Raw genomic sequence first — 25,288 nt, forward strand, 5'->3', positions numbered from 1 at the left:
GTATGCCCCCGCTTGCTGCTCCGGACTGCATCTTCCTTTTGCCAGAGATCAACTGCGAAGTTTGAACACAAATTAATTGAGTTTCAAATCCGAATCCAATTACTTTTGCCAGTTAAATTGCGTTGCTCTTCGGTAACCATTTCAAGTGAAAACTGAAGCAACGTTTTGATTAACAATAAGTGATTTGTTTACTCAATTTTCCAGCTAAGACCGAGAGCTACCCAGCTACCCGAACTAAATCCTAAATAATTAAAGAGCCCATTTAGATTGCAATTAAGCCCGTAAGCAAAAAAAAAAAAATGAGAGTAAACGCAGAAAAACAACAGCAAGACAAAAAAATCTAATCTTATTGTTGTTGTTAATATCAAACACAAATAAGTAGGATACATATTATAATGAATACCAACCTTGTTCAACAGTCCAGATCCTTAGCTGTGCTTAACTCCAATTCCGCAGAAGCAAAAAGAGAAAACACGACGACGGCAGCAACGACAACAACAAAAAACCAACACAAAGCAATTAGCCGAAATGGACGCACGAACAAATATCTGAAAAAGGTAGAAAAAAGAGAGCAAAAGGTAAAATATTTGCATTAGTTGGCCTGGGTGCAAAAGGTGTAGCAAGCATGTACATAAAAATAGAATACAAATGTCATTCGGCAAATAAAAAAGAAAATCATTGGGGCTAAGGCTAAGGCAACCTTGGGGAAAAATCACAGAATTTTTTGTATAGCAAAAATATTATATTGAATTATAATTATAGGATAATGGATACATAATGTGAGACCTGCGTTTCAGAGAGCATATTCTTCAGCAGACCTAAACATAAGAGTTGTGAATAGTAGTAATAAGATAGCTTTAATTCAATCGCTATTTTAATCATTTTGATACAGCTGAACAGTCTCACATATAGTTGGCCTAATAATTACAACGCCACATTGCCTAATCAATAGTTAAAATGTTAAACTAAGCCTTTCTTAATACAAATTGACCAATTTACTGATTCCTCTATATGCGGCATTGCGTGTCATGCCTCAAAGCGTTAAACAATTCGTAAATACCCGCGGAAAGCATTTCAAATACGGAAAGGCAAAGAGAGAAGAAACAACAAAACGAAGAAATCCTTTTTAATTTCTTTGCGCGCCGCAATTGTAATTTGTATCTGAGAGCTGCGAGGGCGACTGCTGTTTGCGGCAGCTAAATAAAGTTATAAAGGCATAAAACGCGAGTGTAAATAAAAGCCGCACGCCAAGGCAACAAAAATCCAAAATCATTTCTAAGTATAAACATGAGTAGAGCCGAAAAACTGAATCACTGCCCCAGGCCTGAGCCACTTGGAGCACCACAGAAGTGCGTTGCTGTTGCACATAAAATTTCATTGATTACATTTGTTTGTGCGTTAAATGCCCGGCTCATAGGTCCTGGCCTCGGTTGTGTGCCAGCTCCGCGGCTAGGCTCGTTTCCTGTTTACACAGGCGTCGCGTCCTGTGTGCATGTGTGTGTGTGTATGTAAGGCTCTTTAACCTGAAGCCGCACGCGATGTAATGAAATTCATTGCCGCACAACAAACACGAGAAAACGCTCGAAATATCTGGGGTTATTTAGGTTCCATATGCATATACCCAAATACCTAGAATTATGTGAGCTCGCTCTCTCTCTGCCTCTCTCCCTCTCTTGCACTGGGTGCACCCAAAAACTATTTAAAATGCTATTTATATGCAAATACTTCTCACAGGGTACTAAATAAAAAAACTCTGACAAAAAGAAAACAACACTGAAATATATCGCGGGGGCGTCGACGGTTGTGCAATGTGCATTTCACATTCTACTCGTACAACTGTTTAGTTTTCACTAAATCCTCATTAATTAGTAGCATTTAAGGCGGCATTTTGTGTTGCTCTAAAAAAGCATACAACACGCCCCCACTACTCGCCCCGCGCCCCCAGCCATTACAACCCCAAACAAAACCAACGCCGCAGCGTTAAAGCTACTTAGCGTTAGGCTAGCGCGCCGAGCCCCCCTGCACAGTGGTGCGAGCAGCTGCATACAGGTGTTGAAAACTGTGCCCATTATATCAGTCAATAAGTGGCCGTCGCTTTAGCTCAATGCGCCTGGCCAAGTGATGCATGAAACGAACAGGTGTTCCGGCTTTGCAATGCGGCAATTAGTGGACATCGAAGTGATTATAGTTTTATTGAGGGAGGGAAACATATAAATTAGCTGACAACGGACAAAATGTTCCATTTTGTTTATTGAACTGAAACTATTTTCAGATGTTGTTATAGTAACAATGTTCTATTTAAAATTATTTAGAAGACTGATTTTAAAGTAAAAGTTTTTTATTTTAAATTAAAAGCAAATTTTTTTTGCCTAGAGCCAAAAATTAAATTACAAAATTTAACTTTTCATAATAGAATTGAAACTAAATTAAAAGTAAGTCTCCTGGGGAAAACGAAATACATATAAAACTGAATAATTTTATATAGAAGTTAATATATATGTCGCACATATGTTAGAATTAGATTTTCAATAAGTTAAGAGTGAGCCAAGCCTTTGAAAAATTTTCTATACATACTCAGTGCTTGTTTTAATTGATATTAATTATCTGAAGTTACATTTGTATAAAATATTAGAGAAGTTAAAATACATTCATTTTAGTTATTTCTTGATAATGTTATAAAAAAAGTGCATCATCTAAGCTTGCAAAAATTAATTAAATATATCTTTTAATATAATTTGTCTTAATATATATCCCTGCCTTTGTGTTTTAAGCAAATTATGTCTACAATGTGTCAATCTGAGACACAATTGTCTTTAATTCCATATTGCGCCGAAGGTAAAATTATAATCGTTTGCCCGTAGCTCCAAGGTGATTGCAATTACGCTTTACATATTTATTTTAGATTGCTTCTCTTGAATATAATTATAATACCGTCTATAATATATATATTTATTAATATTAATATTATATTTAATAACAAATGGCATTGAGATTGGCTTAATAAAATTATTATTAAATATAAAAATTTAATACCTTGCACCACTGTGCCCGTGTCCTTGCTTGCTAGCGATAAAAGGTACAAGGCTCCTGTCCTAAATGTAAGCGAAACCGAAAAAAAAATTTATAAGCACTCAAAGTAAAAAACCAAATTCCAACATCTCTTTGCGCTCTTTTATGCCGCTGCACACACACCAGCAACAACAACAGCAACTGGCATGGGACAAACATTTGCCTGCATTTAATAACGTTTAGTTTGCGGCTCTGCATCTGTGTGAAAAGTGGAGGAAAAAAGGAAGGAAAATACAACAACAAATGAAAACATTCGGGCATTCAAAATGATATGGGAAAACACACGCATATATATGAAATTTTACCCGTTTTCTTCTTTTTTCTTTGCATTTCCCAAACGCTGGCAACGCATTAATTTCATTCACACTTCGGAGCAGCATTTCAAAAAATATTTAAGGCAAATATGCAATAACGGCATGTTGGGAACAATAATATTTGTCTAGGAACGGAACGAAAAAAATTATGTATATGGAACCCGAAAGGGCGCAGTTAGAAGGGAGTCTGGGGGTGTGAGGTGCGAGCTGAGCTGTGAGAAGCACGCGCATAAAAACTGAATGTTCTTATAGTCATTGTTGTTGCTGCTGTTGCTCTTGTTGTTGTTTCTGTTGTTCGATAGGACCAGCCTAGGCCCTTGATGTAGGGTCGCCCCCGAAACGTTTGTTTAACAATTGAAATATACGTACAACAACAGCAGCGGCAGACACGTTGTATAAGTGCAATCCTACCAAAATACACTGCGAGAATACGAACGTGTGTAAATGTGTGGACTTTTTTTTAGGTATATATGGACAATAAAAATATTGGATATTAGGATTATTTTGAAATTCATTTAATTTGAACTCAGAAATATATGGAAGAACAACTGAAAGAAAATACAAAACGAAACTTTTAACAAAACGTTAAAAGTTTCTAAATTAAATTACAAATGGTTCTTGCAAAATTAGAGCTTAAAAGAATTTATAAGCGTCTTATACAATTTTTAATAAAAATATATTTAATATTAAGCTTCAATTTCGACTTTTTATGACCAGAATTTTAAAAATATATAAAGATCCTTTGATAAAATAAACCAAGAGCTGAATGTCAAAGCACATTTTGTATCTTTCAATTTTGAAATTGACATGCAGTTACAACAAATTTAATTACCGGTAAAATCTATAATTTATTATATAAATATATATGTATATATTTATATGCTTTCACACATTTATGAGCACATCGAATTTTGGTTTAAGTGTAACTGCAGAAAAAACGCTTCGACCCAAGTCTGTTTGCATTTGTCTCGTGTTTGCCTTGATCCCTAGACCCATTAGTGTACCTAGCACACAGTAGCTGGCCCAACGCCGAATTCCACTTGCAACCCCCTCTACAACAACAACAGCAGCAGCAACAAAACCAACACCAATAAAAATTACAACAACAACTTCGTGTCACGGTGTTTGGGATTTTCAATGTGTAAAACTACCTGTCGCTGTTGCTGCTACTGAAAACTCCCGACTGGCCTGACTGGCTGTCTGCCTCCTCGCTGGCGGATTGCCCGGCTGGCTGCCTGGCTGGCTGACTGGCCCCGCCTGGCATTTGCTTTGAGCCGGGTGAAACTATCTTTTAACACGCACAACGCATTATACGAGCCCATTGCATGCACACGTCACAGCCAAGCCAGTGAGCCTGGCCCCGGCACCCTACACCTAGATGCCAGCGTATTTTCTCGAGTGTACTTTTAAATGCTCTACTCAAGGGGTATTATGTAAATGTCGTGCAATGTGCAACATATGGATGATGACATTTGCGCACCCATTAGATGTCTGCTCTTCTTAATCCCTGAATGGAAAAGAATTGATGCAGACATCTATATGAAAGTTTTTATGAAAATTTCTTATCCTGCAGACAATTTGTTCAATTAAGAGAATCAGATTACTGAAGAGCTAAATATAACACTGAGATATGGAAAGGCTATTAAAGGTTGCTTGCTTACATTTCAGTTGTTACTCAAAGAGAGATTTTGAAACAATTATAACAGAGAATGGCTAAGAGATAAAACACTATAAAAACCTCTTTACTTGGCTTAGATCAGAGATGGTTTATATAACTGCCTTCAGCGTAATAAGAGTATTTTAGATTCGGCCCCTGTTTTTCGCACCTTTTCGCTGTTTTTTTAGAGCTGCTGCAACGTGAATTTTATTCCTGCCGCAGCAACGCGATTCTCGACTGCCGACAGTCGACTCCCCAACTTTGCTGACGACATTTGTTGGTGTTGCGCCTTTGGTTTCTTTATACTTTACTCTTTTTCCTCCTCTTTTTCCTTTTTTTGCTCGGGTGCAGCATTTTTTGGTTTCTCCGCTCAGCACTGCAATGGCTGTGGCGTATTTTGGTTGGGCTTTGCTCGCATTTGCGTTGGCTTTTCTTTTCAGTTTTTATTTCAGTTAAGTGAAATGTGCATAGCAATAGGAACAACAACAACCTGGAGAGCAACAGCAACAAAAACTGTCGGTAGCTGTTCGACTGAGTGTGTGTGTGTGTGTGTTCCTTAAATAAATTTAGCTTAGTTTTTGAATGGTTTTTGCACTTGAGAGGTTTATATTTTGCCATTGCAACGCAGCACCACCAGCAGCAGCAGCACCGAGTACTCGTATTAGATTTGCATCACTTGAGTTGGCGTAAATGCATTTTGGGGCTACGGGGTAATCTCAGACTGGCAGATTTGTGTGCCCCTTGCGGGATGCCAACACAGACGGGAGCTGGGAACACTTTTCTCACTCTGTGTGTGTGTGTGTGTTTGGGCTGAAAATTGTTTGGGCGTGTGCACTTCAAACTTGACAGGGCTCAGCCAGAGCGAACAACGTTGCAGTTCGAGTTAGAGTTGGAGTAGATCAACATACACTGGCACCGGTTGTAAATGTTTTCCAAAGTATTTAATTTCTATTTATATTTTAGAGAAATATTTAATCAAAAGTTTTTGTATGTGTGTCTATAGAGACTGCATATAATCTTTTATAGGCTTCACTGGCTTTATATACGTTTGCACTTAACTTGTTTCTTTGTTTTATTCTTAACACTTATTTAATTATAAATATTGTTTGCTCTTAAATATTTGAAATATGTTTAGAAACAAATAATACCAGCGGATTATCGCTTATTTATCAATTTGGCTTTTGTCAAAAATTCAAAATGAAAAGCAAGCAAAATAGAACAGTTTATAAATGCCTAAAATTGCAAATTGTTATTAAATATTTACAAATATAAATATATTCATTTTAAATAGAACTGATAAAATGTGTTTTTCTTGACCAAGTTTTTCTATAGGATTATTGAATTTGTTTTTTATATTTTTAAAAGAATTTTTGACTAACATAGCACAGATATTTTTATATATTTTATGCATATATTCTCTTTTGTCTTTTTATAAATTCATATGTTTTTTTGCTTGCCTGCATTAACATTTGATTTATTTATTCTTAAGCACTTTAGCTCACGTATCAAATTTTCTTTTCAAAAAGATTTTTCATTTTGAAAACAGACATTTTCCTGTTTGCAATCCGTGCAGATGCATTTGTATCTCAATATCCATAGCAATTGTTAAAACTGCCAGCAGCAGTTCCACCTATGACAAATTGCCTAAACGCAGCTTCAACTTGCCACTCGCTCAACAGCAACAACTACAACGAGAGATATGCAATTTATGCAAAGAAATGCATGCAGCGACCGCCGCCGCGACCAGCGCAATTGGCAATCCGTTCCGCCCTCCCCTCTCATTGCCATTTCACTCGACCGCTGCGGGCTCTTCGCTACTGCCCAAGCCCCAATACCGACAGATCACCCCTCGGCTGCATTCGTTTGCGTTTGGCTACTTTTTATGCTGCCGCAAACAATTCAGCATGTATTTTTTAAATGTTGCCCATAAATTGTTGCGCGCAGTGCGTTTTGCCCGGTTTTCAAGCATATTTCAGTGCATGCCTTTGTTACAGCTGCAACAACAACAACAGCAACAATAGCAAGTGCCACGCTTTTCTTGTTGTTGCCACTGTTCTAGCCATTGCTGTTGCTGTTGCTGTTGTTGTTGTTGTTTATGTTTTCATTCGCTTCATACATAAATACATGTTGCTGTACATGCGCAAGTACGAGAAGTATTTCATAAACAGCTGCCTGGGTGGCGGCGCTCCCTCTTCTACGCCTCCTCACACATACCACCCCAAGCACACGGCAAAAATATGCGCCCTAGGTGCAAAATGTAACCAACACGAAGGCTTATGCCCCTCAGGAGTCGCCGCCGTCGTCGTCGAAAACCCAACGAAACGCAACGCGAATACGCGCATATTTTGAGAGCTGTAGCCGTGCCGCAAGTGAGGTGGCGGAGGTGGCCGGCAGGTCGACTGCCAACATTGCGTTCTCTAGCATTCACACATAACAACTCCCCAGAGAGTATTTATGCGGCTGAGCTGGCAAACATTTCTAGTTGAGGGTACGTTAACTTTTTTGCACCACTGTACAACATAGAACATTTGCCATGTTTCCCACATAGCGAGAGAGAGCGCGCACAACTAAAGCAAATACATTTTATTTCGCCATATCTTTTGTTCTCTTTCTATTGTAATAAATTGTTGTTTATTTTTCATGTAATTTGAGATCTTCGAGCACAGGTAGCAGAACTTTTAGAAAACATATAACTACGTCTTGGCCTTTAACGGTCCCATCTAATAGTCGTCATCAACAGCATGTCCATGGAGGGCTGATAATATTTTTTTTATGATTACCATCTAGCAGAGTCTGTCGACTGTCAAACTCCATTTGCATTTGCAGCGCAAAGTTTTTCTTAAAATTGTTTTCTTTTACTTCCCAGCCAGCCAGCCAAAAGAGCGAGAGCCCATCTATATCCATGCAGCCTGCTATCCATCCATCTATTTGCCTAATATATCTTCATAGTCGCCAGTTTACGGCCTGCTGCCTATCTGCCGCCTGATCTCACCCGCTCGTCCCTAATCCACGCTCTGTTCTCGCTGTCATCGTCTGTTGAGATTGGTTTGCGTAGTATTTTTGCTTCTTTTTTTTTGGGCTTCCGTATACTAATGTGACGACCACGTCCATGTCTACGTTCGTTCGTCCTCGCCGGCAACTCACTTCTTGACTCAGTGCTCTGCGCTCCTGCCACACAGTTTGGCTGTCTGACTGCCTGGCTGTCTACTTTAGCTTGCCTCGCTCCTGCTCTTTTGTTTGTGTGCCTCATATTTACGACTCTGAATGTCTGCAGTCCGACCAAGTTGAGTCGATTCAACTCGAGTCGATTTGAGTATATCTCATGCCATCATCTCTTAAACGATGGCGGCGGCAATTCCTCAAGTGTTTGGGCTGCTGGTCGTCCGCTCCACTTGAAAATTTGGCATCAAATGTCAGCGTCAGAAGCGTTTGTCGTTTGCATGCCGTTTGCGCTCGATTCTCACTATGTTTTCTTATACTCTGTTGCGAAATGATAAAGGGTATGACTGGTTTTAGTTCAATATGTTTCAAAATCAACCAATTTTGAGAACTTCAAGAGCTGAGCAAATCTAAGTAGTTACAAGGTCAGATGACTAAAAAAAGTAAAGAAATTTGCAACTAAATAAATTAAAAGCCTTTTGAGAGAGTCTATCAATAAGTTTGTGTACACTTCTATGATATCAGTATCTCAAATATTAATTAAATTATTTGAAATTCAAACAATTTTCCAATACTTCTCTCCTTTTAGTCCTGCCACAGAGTATTTCAGAGTCATTTATTTCTAACTGCAACAGTTTTGCTTGTTTTTTTATATGGAGTCTTCGCTCTGCCTCAAGTGGCAAGGGGTCGACGCTAGCGTCCGATTTAAATGAGTTTTTCAAAATACTTGTGCACGTACATGGCACAAACGGAACTGGGCACGGACATGGATAACGACAACTACTTTCATTTCTATCTCGTTCACTAAATGAAACGCTGCTGGCACGCATTTGCCGAGGCTGTCAGTGAGTCGACAACGACGACGACGGCTTCCTCTTTTATTGCAACCACTATTTTGGTTCTATTGAAACATCCACAGGCTCCGCACTTCGCATCAACTTCAGCTCCAGCTCCAACCCGAAACTCTCAATTCAATTCATGCTCTGTCATTTTTAATGAATCACTTAATTGTCGTCGTTGAATGGAGCATGGCTCGGAGTAGTTCTTAGAGGCCGCTTCAAAATGCCTGAAGATAGAGTCAAGTAATACGAGTCGGTATTTCGTTTCTAATGCTCTCATCATGCGCAATAGTGAGCATTGTTTTTCTACTGCTTTCGAGAATATGAAATAGAAATTCATTGTTTAAACAGAAGTTCTTATAATATCACATTAATGTGACCTTTGTTTTTTTCCTTTGAAAAACAACTTGATTCGAAAAAAGATGGCTTGAGTAATAATATCTTAATATTTCTATGCTCTTTGTTTGATCTTTTGTTTGCACTATAAATAAGTTCATTTTTATATATAACATAATTATGATTTTGGATTTAGCTCTCATTAAATGTTTAAAATTTGTAGTTTTTGAGTCTGATATTAGAGAATTTATATTTTATTCACATGTTCATTAATTTTATACTTTTCTACTTTATTTTCCCTATATTCTTTTTGAATATTCTTAAGCTTCCGTCAACATTTCCTAAGTATCCCAATATATTTAACACATTCAAATTCAATTCTTCTTTCAAGCATCTTCATTAGTTATTCACACAACTCTTCAGAGTCTAACACTTAAAACTTTTGCCATACAGCCAAAAGTACCAAAAAAAACTTGTCTAAATGCTCTTCAAGAGTAGAGCAGAGAAGAGATGCCCCCCCTTCTGGACCTATTTTCCCAGGCTGGCCAGACGACGCTTCGCATCAACATCAAAACTACTCGCACAACATGAAATTTACTCGAAAAAAAAAAACAACTTCAAGTATCGTCGTCGACATCGACGTCGACATCGTTGTGTAAGTTGTCATCGTCATTGGGCGTCAAGAATGGGGCCTGCAGTCTATGAAAGTGTTTGGGCCTCTGTGCCACTCGTCTCATAATTGTTTTCCTTATGCCAGCTTGTTTTATTTTTGCAGTAGCACTTTGGCAGCACAACAATTTCAAATTGTTTCCAACTCAATTTTGCGCCCGATTTGCGTACGCATCTCTTCATTATAAGCACTCGCATTTATGTGGCCAGCAACGCGGCACTTGGCAGACGAGTCCTAAAATGACAACTGGCCAAATGCTCTCCACGCGACGGGTCTTCGTCTTGCAACATAAACAAATGAAATGAGGCCCGCAATATAATTTTAACTAAGCGTGCTACGCACTTGGGGTAGTCTAGTAGTCGGGGACGGGGCTCCTGCGGTCTGTCGTCTGCTTGGCTTGGAGCGGCATCTTCATCATTTTCCACGCATGATTTGGCATAAAATTTCATTCACACCATTTAATTTCGGTACGGGCGTGTTATATTGTTGACATTCGACGGCACACGCAGCGGCAAATTGTGAGAATTATATTGAGGCTGCCTATATCTATAACTTCACATATATATATTTGTATCTATAGCATGACTCTGGCATATGGGCATGACACTCATCGGCCTCTCGAGTGGTGTCTGCTCGCAGAGGTCGCCCGCTAATTAAGTGCAGCATAACATGCGTTTTTATAACTCAAAATTTATGTTGGTTTTATGGCCCAAGTTAGTTGCTGCCTGGATCAATCATCATGGCGATATATTTGATATGTAATTAAGACAAACGTGAGCTTAGTCTTTGCTACTCCCCACACGCAGATAACTGTTTTTTTCATCTTCTTCTAATTTCATTCGAGATACTCTAACAATGAGTTAATGTGAATTTTCTGATTAAATATGTAACATTATATATATAAAATATTTAGCTATAAAAAGTTGACATAGAATATCAAGGGAATCATATTTAATATTTAAATTATATTATATTTAACCTAATCAATCTCTTAATTATATGAAATGGTAGTTATAATAGATGCCAATGGTTTATTTAAACTTTAGAATTTTGTTAATGTTACCAAAAATATTTAGTCAAAGCTTAGCTCGACCTGAGAGTATTTCATATTCACCAAATAGCTGTTAAGTGTTTTATCGTGATTTTTTCTTTGGGGTCGTACAGATTTTTATTTTTATATACGAAATGAACATTTCTCCCGGTGTGCATTGCCGCTCGCCTTTAAAGTTGATTTCGTTGTAAGTTGTGCACGCCGCAGCAATGAAATTTGATTGAGTTTTAGTGCCGCATATGATTAACAAAATGTGGGCTTCAATGTGCAACCGCGTTGCCAAGACCAACTGGCGTTGTGAGAAAAGAAAGCCTGCCACGAAATTGCCGTGCAGTTTCTCTCTCTCGCTCTCCCGGTCTCTCTGCTCTCTGTCTGTCTCTCGATTTCATGTTTCATGCATTTTTGTTAGCTGTTTGTTGCTTGCGCTCAAGTTTTTATGTTTGGTTTGTTGGCTCTTCTAATTAGCGATACTTTTTTTAGGTTATGGTCAGTCGTCCCGCTGCGACAGTGACAGCTGAAAGTCCACACATGCTATAAGTCAGCTGAAATTTACAGCATTTCACAAGGGTGACCCACACATGGCGGGTGCCCATTCGTTTAATTAGCATAATTAAAAAGTTCTTAATGAATTTTGTGTTCATAATTATTCAGATGCCGATAAAAAACGAAAGAGATCTATATACAAGCACTACAAAACATGCATATCTTAAAATTTCATTGGAACAAGGTCGAAAATAAAAAAAACTGCCACGAAGTGAAATTTTATTTGATGGAATTATATTTAAGTTTATGCTTAAATCAAATAGTATTTATTTCGCTTTTATCTTTTTTTTCATGAGTTAAGTGCTTTTTACTCGTTTTTTTTCTTTCTTTCATTTTCTCAATTTGTTTTTCCAAATAATTAAATTTCGCAAACCATTTGCAAAATAATTTCAATTTTCATACTCAGCTAAGCAATTCATTTCGCCAGCTGAAGGCAGAGCCCAATTTTGGGATTTAAACTGTAATTTCAATTGACTTATCTTACGTATCAGTTCACTCTGATGCGCTTTGAGTAAAATTTAATTTGAATTTAATTCGCGTCTAATCCGGGATGGAGAGAGGCCCAAGGAAACATTTCCCCCAATGACTAATCTTATGCCGCCGCGCTGTCCTACTTAGAATAATTTGAAAACTTTAAGCAACCAACTTCTTCGTCTTCTTCTTCTCGCTCATTTCTTTCTTTTTGCTTAGAGAAAAATGCAGCTGCGTCGTGAAGTTGAAGATGGACACTGCGCAACAGCCCCCGCACACTGCTCCAACTGGACACTGCTAAATTGTATCTCTAGTTTAAAGTTGAAGGCAGACAGAGTCCAATCCCCTGGCCGCCACTTGGGCTCCGTTTCAGTGGCCAGTTTATGCCTACGGTTATCACATCATTATTCAAGCATCAACATTTTGCGCAACTAGACTGCTGCTGCTGCTGCCATGGCTACTGCTGATGTTGCTTCTATACCCTGCACCAATTAAAAATGTCTCAAAAAGGGTATAAGGATGTTAACGTAAGGGTAGCCAACAGAGAGAAGAGAATGCAGTCGAAGTAATCTGGTCAAAAATCTGGTAAATCTTTTGAAACCATAGCTTAAAGGTTATTTAATTTTATTGTAAGACAATTGCTCAGATCTTATTGAACTTTAAATTGGCAGTGGACTGCTGAAAACTTTTCCAGTCGAAAACAAATGTCAAGATATTGCAAATTCTAGGCACGGTATCCACTCGTCGTGCATTTCCCTTCTACACACACTTCTACTTGTTCTTTTTTTGCCTTTGTCAAAGTTAAAGTTAAGCTACTTGAGCGACATTGTTGAAATCGGTAATTTGCCTTCGTTCGCCATGCCCGCAGACGTGTCCATAAAAACAAAAAAAAAACACTCGTTCGCGGCTAACGACTTGAAAATCCTTATTAATCACAATGGCCTGGGCCAGTGTGTCCGGTGCTGGTCGCAGCTCCCAGTCAGCCTGTCGCACTGGGCCGCTCTCATGTGGCTGCTGTGTTGGCCATAAAAAGCCAACACTGCCGCTGATAAGCAAACGGGCGACATGGTCCAAACGTGCCCCATACGAGGCACAGACCGCAGCCAGGCCAAATAAGCCAATGGACAGCGTCATCGTACGACGACTGGTCCACTACTCATTTTCAATTAATTAATCCAACAACATTCCAGCACTATTATCTCGGCATATCTCAAATATTTTCTTTAATTACGCAAAAAACAAAAAATTGCAAAAAGAGAGCAGAATGAAAAAGTGCAAGACGACAGCCAAAGAGCATGTGCATGTGGGATACGATGCGTAGTTGATCGGCAGGAGCCGCGCTCAGCAAGCGCCGAGGATCGTAGGTTGGCTGAGAAAACAAATCTGACACCTCAAACAATCAATACATCATCATAAGCACGGCATCCAAGCCAAGTGAGAGGGGAATGTAAAAGAAAAACAACAACAAATATAACTAAATAACTAAGCACACACACACGCACACACAATTACAGGCACGCCACAAGGCAGGCTTCAAACACAACAACAAAAGGAGAGAAAAAATTTATGCCATTCAAAATTAGCAAAGTGTTATCTAAACGCATAAATTACATGCACGTACAATGGCAGCAGCAGCAGCAGCAGCAGCCAAGGAAGTGGGTGACAACGGTCGAGGCGCCCAAGCAGGGACCTCTGCAGCAACAGGGTGTTGTACAGGGTACCGCATGCAAATTGTGTGCGGCTCTGCTTATACATATGTGTGCCTGTGTATGTTTAAGATAAGTTGAAAGACGTTGCTGAAGAAGCTGCCACAGCAGCCGTAGCAGCAGCATCAGCAGCAGCAGGCAACTAGTTCTCTACAATCTTGGCTCTATTCTGGCTTGCCAGTGTGTGAGGCAATGCGGCATAAACGATGCCAACAACTGATTGTGACGGGAACTAAGCCCGTAATGAAAGCATATACATATACCAGGCGAACAGATCCCAGTCAGGCACCAACCAACCAGCCAGCCAGCTAGTCAAGTTGGCCCAGCCAACGTCCATGGCCAAAAGACAAGCCAAGTGCAAAGACTTCAATAGACGATTCAACGCAATGTCTGTAACGTTGCTTCATACCTCCTCTCATCCAGCAGCCCTCCTGCTGGAAGCGCCCTGCTCGCATTGCCCCTAGACAAGAACGACAACGTGGCCGTTGCGACTTCAGCGGCATCGTTGGCGCTGCCTTGGACAATTGGCCGCCGCTGACGTCGCCGTCATCTGCTGCAATGCAGTGTGCACAGTGAAGCGAACATGTAGAAAAGCTCAATCAACTTGAAATAAATGGTAAAATAATAGAAGTGAAATAGAGCAAGCATGGAAACAATGGAAGCAAAAGTAATATGTAAAATATATAACACCTCGACGTATTAAATATTAAAACTAGAAAAGCTTTTTAAATGCGAGACGATTCAGAATAAGGAAATGTGAGAAAAGGAACAAATGTTATGGAAAATTTGAAAGGCAACAAAGTAGAAGACATATTTTTTGACAATGGAACACTCTAATATAAAGCATACATATAGCAGCTAATAAGTGAATAAAAGTAGAGTTTGAAGAGGAGAATGTTAGCTGCGGAATTGCCAGAGAAGTTGTATACAAAAAACTTGAAGCAGGCAGAAGAAATGCCAATTTAATTATTGAATAAGAACTCAATCAAAACTATCTAAGCATTTATTTAAGCCCATTGAATTTCTAGCACAAAGTCAATATTTTTTCACGCTAAGCAAATGTGCTTGGCACCAGTGTGCACGCCACTAACTCAATTCGATTCAGCAAAACTTAACTCAACCGCTGCGGCAGGCACGCCGAATGGCGCATAGCGACCAACTGGCAACTCAAGCCGAGCAACGCAGCCTGGCAATGGGGCAACGTCTTCGTATGCTCACGACTTGGCGAAAGAAGATATAAGCACGACATAAATGGTACTTTATATCTGCAAGATATTATTTTGCCAAACATACACACAAAGTTTATGATTTTTTCTAGATATTTTGTCATCTTTATTATCAGACAGCGCAGCAGCCGCTGCTGCTGCCGCAAAAAAGAATGAAGGTAGACGACGATATTGCTGCAGCAGCAGCAGCAGCATCAGCAGGAAAAAGGCATAAAGTAACCAAATAAGCACAAAACTGTGGCCAGTGTCATGGGAAGAAGCGACGCCTGCGTCGAGAATTGGCCATTGCCAGAGCCAGAGCCAGAGCCAGAGTCAATGCCAGGTGAGTGTCATGGCAAATACCTGGACAACAGCGGCAGCCGCAGGCAGGAAGCAGCTCGTACTTGACCAATGCAGACACCACAATGGGAGCATAGCATTGCAATTGTGGCACAAGTGGCAACTGGCAAGTGGCTGGTGGCTAGTGTGGCTTGGGCCACATACACGTTCACGTACTTTGCACTTGTCCCCAGTTGAACAGTTCCAGCCAGCAACGGCCAGCCTTATTCTACCTCCCTACGCTTCCACAGAAACAGTGCGTCATATTTACGGTTTTGCCTGTGCACATAAACAACATTATTTGACCCCCTCTCCACAATCTCCTGTGCTGCTCATCTGCTGGCCTGTCATAAACTAGTTTCACACACATCTATATTCAGCATATATATATATAGTTACACATTTACGACACATATATGTACATATATATATATATATATATTACATATATCTTGTGCTTGTGTATATGCTAGAGTATATTAATGCGTAAGCATCTACACCGTAGGTTACTCTATACAGGCGACTAACTCCATCAACTCCAAGCCCTCTATATATATATATTTATAAAGAAAGCATTGGAAAGACTTTTCTTTAAACACACACTCACACACACACTCACAGTCACAGTTTACACACACATACATACATTTATACAACAATGGACCGCTGCTTTTGTTTGTTGACTTAGGCCCACGCCAGCGCCCGTGTGTAGGGCTTCTGGGTCTTGGTATTGGGATTGGCTTCGGTCCGCCTTTGCTCGAAGCTCAAATGAAAACCACAAAACCTGAGCTGCTGGCATATTGCCGGCTATTGTCTTTTATAGTTTCCTGGAACGTTTGCCATCATTTCATGCGGTGCAATACTCAAGTGTTTTTTGTGGTTTTTCTTACCATTCAACAACACCCACTTTTGCACCACATCGGCTGCACCACCGCCGCCACCGTCGCGCTCGCTCTGTTGAATCTCTGGCCTCGATGCTCGCTTATTGGGCTCAGCGAAGTCCGCTTTAAATATGATTTAAAACTTTCGTCTGGTATGTGACCCACATTTAGATGGCCAGGGCTTTTTCGGGTCGACACTGTTCTGCCTGCCTGCCAGCTCAATAGATTCACTGCAGACAATATATTAAATGTAATGGCATTTGGCGTCGGGAAGCTCTTAAATTTTTTCAAACAGCAGTAGAGTGAGTCGAACTGCAGCTTAAAATACTCGCGCAAGAAATTGAATATAACATTGGATTGAAAAGGGATTTTATAAGAAATTTATTTGGATTATCATTGGCACTTGGTGGGTTAATAAAGAGTAATGGATGCAGTTGCATTTATGTGAGAGCCAAATCTGGGCTACACATATGAATTGCTCTGGCATATTGTCAACTTTTTCATCAAGACATTCTAGAAATAGTATAAAAATCAATTAAGCGTAATCAAATAATAATTTATAACACGCAATAAAAGTCCTTCATACACAAATTATAAAATCCTTTAATTGCAAGATGTTTTATGCCAGTGAAAAAAGGCTTGTCGATAAATCAATGCGATGACAACACAGTTATTATAACTTTAAATACAAACAGAAACTCATAAATTCATAGCCTGTCTATCGAACTGTCTGAACACCTTTCAAAAAGCAAACTTTTGATAAACAAAGCCCCTAGAGTATACATAAATCACTTGTAACATATGAGAAACAGCTCATTCAGCAATATGTACATAAAAAATTGAATATTAATAAAAATAAAAAACATATTTTTATGTTCTTTCGGCCACCTTCGGAAATAATAGACCCATTGTGGCTGTAAGCTGTTCATTGAGAAATATGGAAAGTGTGGCCAAAAAATCAAACTAAAAATCGATAAGAAAGAAAACGTTAGACAAACTTTATATGCTTGGCAAACGTCTATTTCCATGTGGGCTTCCACATTTTGCTCTTTGGTAATAAAGTGCCCAACGGGGTAGCGAAACGGGGCAGCCAAAAGTCGCGTCTAGTTTAATGTGCCACATCAAAGTTAACGACGACACCTACTTCGCTTTGGTTTATGGCACAAAAACAAGGGCGAGCCTTGGACTGCTTCAGTTTTTTTGGTATTTTTTTTGTTGTATTTTGGAGCGATGCCAATTGGTAAATATGCGCAGCTCATAATTTACACAGTTGTTGGCCCGAACTGATGATGATACATGTCCAGCAATGAAATTATGCCAAGCCAAAAGCACTGAAACAACCAGATACAAAACCTTGCTTGGGTATCATTAAAAAAAAGAAGAGAAACAGAAATCTCAAAGTAACCTGAACCCAACCCACGACGAAGCGGCTCACTAAAGTTGAAGTCGGACTTGGGGGAAGGCGATGGCGAGAAATAAACGCAATGCAGCAGCGTAACGAAATTTTATTTGGCTTTTTTCGCAAAGCCGTTGCCGCCATCAACGCCAAGACGCGAAGACGTTGTACGGCAAAAAAAAAAAGAAGATAATACAGTTGATAATAATCCACACAGCAATGTAACTCAATCTGCTTCTAAGCCTGGCCAATGCGATACGCAACCAGGACACGATGGACAACACAGAGACTTGAAAATGAAATAACAACAAAGGTGACCAACTTTTAAAGCAGTTGAGTGGATGCTCTTCTTGTCTACCCTTTGAGTGCGTAATAGAAATTGATAAAAAGAATCTATTTATAATGGATAACATTTGAGAAAATAGAATTTTGATATATTTATTCACTTTCAATGGGGTCTTAGAAAATTGATTTCTAACAAGCTAAAAGCGCTCACATATATTTTTTTTAAATGTATTTTTATTAAATTACATTTTTAGCAATTGCAAAAATTAATTGCTTTAATGTAAACAAAAAGAAATAAGTAGCTACAAGCTAAAGAATATAAGTGGATAGAAGTTTAAGGAATATATACTTCTACTTTTGCTTCTGTATAAAGAAATATATATTTTAGTTTCTATCTACCTTTCTCTTTGATATATATATTTAAAAAAAAAAGTTAGCAAGATTGAAGAAGACAAGTTTAGATAGAGTTTGAAGATATTCCAAACAATAGGCACTGTTTGGAAACAAAGTTAATTCAATTTAAATAACTCATTTCTCTAACTGTTCAAATAGATCCGGAAAGCAATGTAGCTCACTGCTAGAGTATATCGATACATATACGTATAGAAAGGCGAAGCGAGCTAAAATAATGTGCATGAATGATGAAATGCAGCTAAGGCTGACTGCCAGAACTGACTGCTGCCTGGACTGGACTGGACTCTGCCAGCGAGCCAGCCAGTCAACCTGGCCTGAACTGAAAGACTCGCTGGCCGGCGCTCTGCTATGGAAGGAAGATGCAGCACGATGGGAGAGAGGGCAGGCAGCGGCCTGCTATTAACGTCCAGCGCACACATGAAACAAGATATTTTTACAGTATCCAAAAGAATATACACTTTGGCCATGGTCTCGACGTTATTACTGCACCGCCGGCCCTCCGAGTGCCCCTTGCTGCTGGTAAGACGGGTTTTTGTCAGCTCCGACTTTGACTCTGGGGCGCTGCAAGTTTTCGTGATGGGATGGGGCTCTTGCAGCCTTCCCGCAGTTATTGTACATCTTTTCTGTAGCCTCTCTCTCGCCCGCTCTGTCTCCGAGCAGAACTCTGTTTCTCTTCTTTATTTTACGTACAAAACGACACACGCTGCATGCGGTGCGGTCTTGGGAGCCGGCTCGACAGTCGAAACACTGTGAACGGGTAAGGCAGGGGACGCGGGCGACTTGGGGCCGGTGTGAGTAATAGGCGGCGTTGCCGTTGTAGTAAATGAGCTTACCAGGTGATACCAAAACACAAAAGAAATTATAGTAATCAAATCATTTTTATGTTAAATTATGATCGACAGCAGGCAGGCGGCTGACTGAGACAGGGACGAGTGCATATACATATATATATATATATGTGTGTGTGTGTGTGTGTGCATCTGTAAGCTGTGTATGTGTATATCTGTAAGATACACAAAAGAGCGTGGCAGTTGCTGGCTCTAGTGGTTTTTAATGAAACTTTATACTAAATAGCAAATTGTTGGCCAATGTCTTTTGGCCAGGTTCTTTTATTGATGCTCGTATACTTGTGTGTGTGTGAGTGTGTGTGGTACACGTTGTTGCAGCCTAGACTGCGGCTAATTATCTTTTGGATTGCAACAAGTTTATTAATGTTTATGTGGCTGTGGACTGTGCGGACTCCACGGCGGTTTCGTCGTGGCGGCGTTGAAATTTATTGTTGGGTTAGTGCCTTCATTGAGGTGCGCCGCATTTTGCGCGATTTTAAAAGGTTTCAATGAACATTTATTATGATTGCAGTCGCTAGCCGAAGACTCAAGTGCAGTTCGCCTGCAACTTGGGGCGTTAATAATAAATATATATCCAGGTATATCTGTATATATATATATATATATATATATATATATATATATATTTATATATATATAAGTGTCTGTGTATGACTTGTATTTGTTGTTGCATATTGTTGCCAATATATCAAACTAGAGCCACACACAAACTGTGCCAGTTAATCGGATTGGCTTTATGAAAATACAACTTTACGTGATTTATGCTTTTTAAATATGTTCCATACCCTGTAACTATTGCATATGGCTAAAGCGTGTTGTAGAAGTGACAGAAGCTGTCAATTTAAAGAACATATTTGGCACAGAGCAACAGATCGTATAAATCTTGAAGTCAATATCAAGAGTTGAATAAGATATAAATTACAAATCAAATATAAGAAGAATATAAATAGAAATTTTGATAAGCTAATTTGGAATATATATAAACATTCCATTTCCCTACATGTTCCATATCCATGTTATAGGGTATTCAGCTATAAGCCTTCTCATATAACTTTGTCAAATATCTATTCTTTTTATATATTCTCGTGTATTAAACACGTTGTTCGTGCAAACTGTTCACTTTGGGCATCAATAATTCTGTGGCATTATATAAAGTAAGTGAATAAAATAAGTAGATTCGCTTTTAAAGCCTTTTTTTAATGGAGCACGGACAGCACTTTGTATTGTGCAGTGCTTAATGCAAAAAGTTAAAAAAAGTGAAAAGTGAAAAAAAAAAATGAAATATTAAAAGGAATCAATGCATAAATGCTAACCCAGCTGCAGGCACGGCTGACAGGTCGCTCTCAAATGGCAGTTAGTTAGTGAGCTTATGTGCCTCGATGCGATTTTAATTAAATTTGTGTGATTTAGAGCGCAGCAAATGTGTGTGTGTGGGTGTGTGTGTGTGCGGAGAGTGGTTCGTGATATGTGTGAGCAGTTGATACTGAAGGTCCATCGATTGACACTTGAGTTTCTCACCTGTGCGCCAACCGGGCTGACTGGCAATCAGTCAATTAAATGCGAACAGCAATTATTGCTATTAATGGCAAATGGGAAAAAGATGAGTGCATCGCATGACTTATGGATATAATGCACAGACTCTCACTATAAAAAGGATGTGCATGTGGGCAACCCATGTATATATGGATATGTGTGTAGGAAAGTGGACCATAACTCATAGCTTAGCTCAGAGGCACTCAAAAGCAGATAATTGAAATTTAAACATATTGATCTAATGCTTGGCTTCCATTTTAATTAACATAACATGAGAATATTTAAGTTTTATTTAAAAAATAAAACATTTGTTTAAGCTACAAATATACATAAGCTAAGAAAATATATATTTTTCTGTATTTAATTCTGTTTTATTTAATTTTAAAATCCATTAAGACTTTAGCGCCAATTTAATATTTTATTTCAATTTTATGATACATACGTATGCAGTGCACTTGATTCTGGTTATCAATCGAAAGGTTGAAGAAGCACTTACATCTGCAAAAGAGAAAGAGAAGAAAACTTAATTAGTTAAAGCCAATCAACAGGGTTGGAGAGGGTGTAGGGAGTCTGTGGAAATAAGGCAAACAAACAGCAAATAAAAGTGAATTCAGTTGAATGAGAGCTGAAGTGCAATTGCCCGAAGATATGTATAGGTGATAAGGTAGCATTCGGTGGCAACAACAACATTCTGATAATGCACTCAAAGCCAGCGCTTGCAACTGGAATGCCTGTATTGCCCCAGGCAAACAACGATAGAAAGCCAGAGCATAGACTGGGAGACTCAGAGCAGGCAGTCAGGCAAGCAGGCAGGTAGGAAGCAAGGTAGGAGACACCTGGAGACACGAGGCATTGCAGTTGGGAGCTGCCGTCACGTAGTTGGCGTCGTCTTGGCATGTGACGTCACACACACACACACACACATATATATATATATATACACGGTTTAATGGCTAATTAAATTGAAAGAGCGTCCAGCACTGACACAATTACAAATTGCACTTAACTACTGCATAGCTGAATGAGTCCAGGAACAGGTAATACTAGCAGGATACCACCTATAGGGCGCCAAGTTCTTCGCATAGCATAAAATGCCAGCTAGCTCTCTCTCCCTCTCTGTCTAACTCACTCTGTCCAAATAATTAAACAATGAATGCATTTGACATTTCAGTTACGTAACTCACATTCATTCATGGCAAAACTTCAGCTTAATTAGTTTACGTACTCCTCTTCCAGCTAGTTAATAGTTTAAGTATAGAGCGAAGACATTTTAAGCGCTCATTCCCTAAGCTAATTGCTGTTATTAAAGTGTATGAGTAATTCTATAATAGCATACGGAACGTGAGCAAAGATGAAATCGAAATATTATACTCGACACCTGCCAGACGACACGAATCGTTGCACTTCAATTAATTGCATTTCCATTTCTGAATCAGTTGAAAATTAATGGCCAAGAGCAAGTTGATATTTCATTCGAGTTGTTAATATAAAAATAAATTTAATTGTGAATGTTTTTTATTTGTAATGAATTTTATATCAATTTACTAGTGAAATAACAAATAATTTATGTTGAGAACTCTTCACTTGATAAGCAGGTAAAAGATTGTAGGAATCTTTCAGTTCTTTACCTTTTTCTTACACATATTTCTTTCCAGTTATGAAATTCAATATTCAAACATTAAGCGCACTTAAGATGTCAATAATCACAGCTTTTATATATCAAAAACTACCTTTTGTGGCTAAGAACCGGTTGAAATTCTTTTGCTTACGACACATTTCTTCAGTTATAACGATCTATTGATAGGCTCATTCGCAAGCTGCTTTTAGCTTAATATCAAATAGTAATTTCATAAACATAATCGCATTCATTTTACACACACACATACGCTCATAAATGACCAATAAATATTTTACTTTATTATTCAAGCTTAATATGCACAATAACAAAAATACGGAATTGTAAAAAATCCCTTTTAATTTTTGGGTTCCATTTCGTCGGTGCATATCAAAGGGTAGCTGAAACGTGTTAAATTCTACACGCTGCCAAATCGTTTCCCAAGAAAACGATCGGAGAACACAACTGCTCCACGTCTGCTATGGAACAGATCTTTTAGCTACAACAGGAAATGTTTGGCAGCCTCCAAACATTTTCCTCTTATTTCGGTAGATTCTAATGCCAACACTTCACTATTCATATGTATGCGATATGGTATCTGTCTTTCTCTCTTTCTCTGGTCATGTGAGAAATGTTGTGCATGTTACCCGACAACTTTTTGCCATGATAATTAAATATTTTTAATTGCTGTCTTGCACAAAATGTCGGCAGCAAAACGAATGCGAAAAATTATTTCCATAAAAGTGCAAATCATGAAATCTTTAGCCGCAAGGAGTCGCTACAACTGCAGCAGCAACAGCAGCAGCTACAGTAACAGCAGAAGCAACAACAAGGAACATAGCTCTAATATTTGCCATGGCATGCTCATGTACTATGTATCTCACAGATGCACCGAGTGAACATTTTCGGATATCAGAGATTTAGTGCATTTTTCTATATGTTATGTATATATATATATATATATAAATTTATATATATGTTATATGCGCCTAAACACTGGACAGAATTAAGGCGCAGTCGCAGTTCCAGTTGCAGTTGCCTTCGTCTTCGGACACATAAAAAAGAAAAGTTGCTGCAAAAGAATCTGCCACCAAAAACAAAAAACGAAACAAAAAAGTTTGTTTGTCTGCGCTTGGCGCTCTTTTTAGGTGTGCGTGTGTGTGTGAGTGTGTGTTTGTTTGCCAGTGCCATAAAGCTGAAGCCAGTTTTGTTTTAAGCATACGTCGCCTGGCTGCTGCTGCCGCTGCTCTTGCTATGGCTTCCTTGTTGCTGCTGCCGCTGCTGCTGCTGTTACTGTTGCACTTAATGCATTTTTCAGTAGATGCTTTTTTCATGAAAATATTTCGTGAAATTATAACGTGCAATGCATTCTGTTCGCAACGACTTGGCCATGTGCGCTGCACTGGCCAAGTGTGAGCCAGGTAATCGTATTTATAAGATACAGTTGCGAATGTCAGATACTTTGCTTGGGCCATTTTAGAACTGACAGTCTGTATGTGTGTGTGCAGTAATAAAATGTAATTGCTGTGGTGATTGTATTAGTGAGCTTTTCCACGCTTACTAGTGCAAATAAGACAAGGAGCTAAGCAGCTGTTGTGTATGACTAAGACAGCTTAAAAGTTTACTTGAAAATTAAAAATGGCCTTTTATTGAAGATATATTAGAAGGAGAATATCTTTATATACTTGTCTAGGCACTCATATTTATATATATTTGTGTGAAAGTTCAAATACGTTTATGTGATATCGGTTCATTTCATAAATAAATTATTTCAAATATTCCCAACTTTTTATGAAGATATATATACAATTAATCTATAAAATAAGTACAATATCTAACCCCAAGATTCTCAAAAAAGTAAGCTTAAGCTTAAATAAAAGCACAGATGTCGCACAGCTCAAGTTCATTATAAAGCTGATTTTTGAAAAGGTTCTCAAACTTAGGCTGTAAGCCTATAAGGTCTCTGCTTATAACCCCAATTGCCATAGCTAATTTTGGCTTATTAAAATTTCAAACTGTTTGTTTGTTATCGCAGATGTCAATTACTTCTGCATAGCTGCACAATAATAGCTATAGAGAACTGCTTAGGATTAATGCAAATTTCACTTAAGCAAATTGACGCTATAAACCGCAAGCTCTCTCATCAAATGCATTCAGAAAACAGTCCTGACTCTGTCAGTCTCGGTCAGGCTTATTGGTATAACAACAACAACAACAACAGCAGCAGCAACAACAACAACTTAGCCAGCGAGCGAGCGACCTATCTAATTGAAAATCCTCACGTACAAGCGATTTGTTAAACCAGTTCGAGAAGTTCTTTTGTTAATAGAAGAACCCTCTCTCGTAGTTTCAACCACCTACATAAAAGAGCGTGAAATCGGCTTTATGAAAAAAGAGAAAGAGTGAGAGAGTGATAGAGAGTGGGAAAAGGAGCGTAATAACAGTGAAAAACATTCCAATCAGCGGCTTAAGAGCCCGACAGAAGAAAAAAAATAAACCGGAACCCCGTTGAAAAGCGAGACAATGTGAATATTTTAACGTGGGGGTTGTGCGCGCTCGAAGGGTTAGAAAAAAAATTAATTAAATTTGATTGTGCTGAAATTTATGGACTCCAATCTGGTTATATATAAGTAGACAAAGCATATATAGAGGAATATATACTATATATCTTAACTGTTAGTGTAAAGGGTGCAGCGCATTCCGGTCTAGACCAAACCCAATGTCCGCTTGCCGTACATATATCTTTTTTTGTATCTGCACTTAACACGCATTCTAATTGCAACAGCCAGGCCAAAGAGAAAAGAAATTATTAGCAACAAAAGCTTTGGTCGCAAACAAAAAGCCAGAAGCTTCAATTCGTCTTAGCTGCCGTCCTTCGCTCTGTGTGGACTCTCTGTACTCACAGCTGCATGTGGATGTGGCGTGTGAGTAAGTGCGCCCAAACGGAAGGCGCAGAG

General features: G+C 38.9%; 1 protein-coding gene across 5 annotated transcripts in view; it reads right to left on the bottom strand.

Annotated features, from left to right (window-relative positions):
- The window catches only part of LOC111596074, an 87,745-nt gene that overhangs the window by 26,348 nt on the left and 36,109 nt on the right, over positions 1-25,288 (bottom strand). For 2 of the 5 annotated variants that reach the window (XM_023310129.2, XM_023310128.2), the window contains exon 1: positions 408-535. The exons of the other annotated variants lie outside the window; for them this stretch is intronic. The gene's annotated coding sequence lies outside the window, so the exon portion shown is untranslated. Of the gene's footprint in view, positions 1-407; positions 536-25,288 lie in introns of those variants that run through there. 5 annotated transcript variants of the gene reach the window in all.

The sequence above is a fragment of the Drosophila hydei genome, unplaced genomic scaffold (assembly GCF_003285905.1).
Source record: "Drosophila hydei strain 15085-1641.00,03,60 unplaced genomic scaffold, DhydRS2 tig00008114-arrow-pilon, whole genome shotgun sequence".
Taxonomy (NCBI): domain Eukaryota; kingdom Metazoa; phylum Arthropoda; class Insecta; order Diptera; family Drosophilidae; genus Drosophila; species Drosophila hydei.